Consider the following 3076-nt stretch of genomic DNA (forward strand, 5'->3'; position numbering starts at 1 on the left):
CCTAAATAATGTCTTTTTCATTTTCTTATAGGTATTTAATCACGCTTGCTACTCTCGGTTTCAGTCCCTGCCAGTGTTAGCAACGGTTTCTGAAGTGTTCACAGATTCTCCTGGGGCTCCACGGTGATTGGTCTCGAAGGTTATGGAGAGAGGGCCCTCTGGGTTGGGAGTTGGAGGTTGTGGCTCATCCTTGGTTTTGCAACTAGGGCTGTAAAAATCAATTGTTGTTTCTCTGCGATTCTATCCCACTTCTCTGCTTCCTGCCCTGATAACTATGCCCTGGTGCCGGCTGCTATAAATTCCAGCACTTCTAGGCAGGCTGATCAGGGAAGTCGCTGCACCTTCTCCTCTCTCTCTCCTCCTGCAGGGAGCTCCAGAGGCTGCGAGAGGTAGTTTCAGTCTTGGCAGCTTTTGCTCAGATTTTCCTGGGGCTCTGCAGTGTTCGGTCTCAGAAGGTATGAGAAAAGGGACCCTCTGGGTTGGGAGTTGGGGGCTGCAGCTCAGCCTCGGTTTTGGAACTGGGGCCAGTAAAAATCAATTGTTGTTTTTCTGCTGTCCCTTCCTGCTTCTCTGCTTTCTGCTCTGATGACTTGGCCCTGCTGCCAGTTGCTAGAAGTTCCAGCACTCCCAGGCAGACTGATAAGGGAATTTGCCTCACCTTCACTCTATCCCTCCTCCTGCAAGGAGCTCCTGTGGCTGGGAGAGGCAGCTTCTTTACTTCTCCCAGTCCACTGCCCGACACCCAGAGTTCTGACCTGTTGTATCTCTTCTGCACAGATCACATGCTCGGATGTGCTGGAGTGCAGTTTGGGTGTTTTTTTTTTGAGTTTTAGATATTCATTTTATTTTTGTTTTAGGGGGAGAGATCTCAGGATGTCTCTCACTCCATCATGTTTCCTCATCGTCTACAGATGTCAAATTATAATGTACACCTGGAAATTATATAATTATATTAACCAATGTTACCCCAATAAACTTTATCAAAAATTAAAAAAAATAATAATAAAAAATAAAAAATAATGAATAAGGTTATGCTGAAAACCATATATTTATCTTTTGTGCTTGCACCTTAATTAACAAAAGAAATCTTTTTCCTTATAAGTAAAGAAAGCTAGGCCATAGAACTTTTTAAGATTAAAAGTTCTTGTCATAGCAAATAATGGTTTTGGAAAATCCAAGAAAAATAAATTTAATCGATCCTCATATTAGCAAGACTTAACTTTTTTCCATGTGACATATTTGTCATATATTGGGACAATGCAAACTGTCTAACTGAACAATTAGACTCAAAACTAATTGTAGAATGAGTGTGTATCTGGCTTATCTAAAATATCATTATTGATAGTTCAGGATGAGAATGGAAGACATAATAAGAAATGCTCTATAGAGACTTGACCCAATTCTATTAAACATTTTCATTCATGACCTAGATAATAACATGGAAAACATACTTTTTAACTAAAGATAGGGTAGCATACCCTATCTTTGTAAAATATTAGGAAAAAAAGAATGAGAAAAAAATAGCAAAATGTTATAAGTCCATATTTAACAAATACAAATTGGAAATAGTTTATACCGATATGGCAGCAAAGTTTTCACTTCCTTTGGGGAACACATGTTGAAAATCTACTAACTTTATATTACTATTTATAAAAACCAGAAAGTATGTTTGTTGACATGCAAATATATATTAAATCTTCTTAGATTCATATTCAGCTGAAGGTTCAAGTTAATTAAAAATAACAATTTGGAAAACTAGAAGCAACAATATAAGAATGGAGTGTTATATTTACAAGAAAAATATAATTCTTTGGTGAAAGAAAAGTAATTGAAAGTGACAATAAACAAGAGACTGCCTTAAAAATTGCTGATTATTTTCGGCTATCAAGAAAGTTAGAATATAATAAAATATACTTAATTCAGAGGATTGATAAGAGTTCTGTGATTTAGGTATTAAAAGCAGGAAGTTCTAGTAAAGGTACTTTTTGTCTGGAAAATTTCAAGACTATAATTAGTTGAATTTGTGTCTGAGCTAGACTAGGTCTTGAAATTGCTTCCAGCCTTGTGATCCAAGGAAGTTTTAACATTCGTAATAAAGCATCTGAAAATAAAAAAAAAAAATCTTTTATATTGACTTGTTAGTACACTTCTCATGGTAGATGTAGGTAGGAAGAATTCTAAAATGATCCCTAATGACCCACTTCCTGTATAATCCATTTTCCTTGAGTGTTATTCCTTTTAACAACAACAAACAAACAAACAAAAGTGAAGAGATTATACAGATATACTTAGGTTCCAAGTTAATTGACTTTAAATTAATATAAGTGATATTTATCAAGGGAGATTATTTATGTTAATCAAAAGGTGAACCCTTAGAAAACAGTCTAGAAACCAGAGGTCCAAAGCACCAGAGATTCTCTCTTGCTGACTTTTAAGAAGAAAGTCACCATGAGTTCTGAAGCTCTGTAGTTGCAACAAAATAAACCTGAGAGAACTTTAAAACAACCTTATCTCCATTCAAACCTCTGGTGAGAATGCAGCTTGCCCAGTCTCGATTTCAGGCTAGCGAGTCCCTAAGAAGAGGACAGAACTATTCCATGGCAGGATTCCTTACACAAGAAACTGTGAAATAGCAAAGTGTGTTGCTTTAGCCACTAAATTTGTGTTAATTTCTTATGTAGCAGAGAAAACTAACATAGTAGATTTTGGTCCAGTGACGATGTTAGGACTTAACACTATTAATTAGCTTGAAATTTCACAAAAAAAATTTAGTCCCTCTTCATCAGGTTTACCAAGCCAAGGGAATTGGGATCACATTTTATTCTAAAATAACTGATCAAGTCAAATGAGAAATATTTCCTATAAAAATAATACAAATTTATATGCAAGTCTCTTATGAAAGTCGTCTTTCTGTGCACAGTTGTGACTTTAGAAATTTGTCTTCAGTTTCTTTCTTTACTCTGTTGAATCATATTTATTTCAGATTCCATGTTTGCTCTAATTGCCCCTTTCAATTTGTACATTGGATTTTTCCTTGTTTCTAGGATAGCTTAATACTAAATATGTTTCCAAGAGT

Source organism: Pteropus alecto, unplaced genomic scaffold (assembly GCF_000325575.1).
Source record: "Pteropus alecto unplaced genomic scaffold, ASM32557v1 scaffold239, whole genome shotgun sequence".
In the NCBI taxonomy this organism is placed as follows: Eukaryota; Metazoa; Chordata; class Mammalia; order Chiroptera; family Pteropodidae; genus Pteropus; species Pteropus alecto.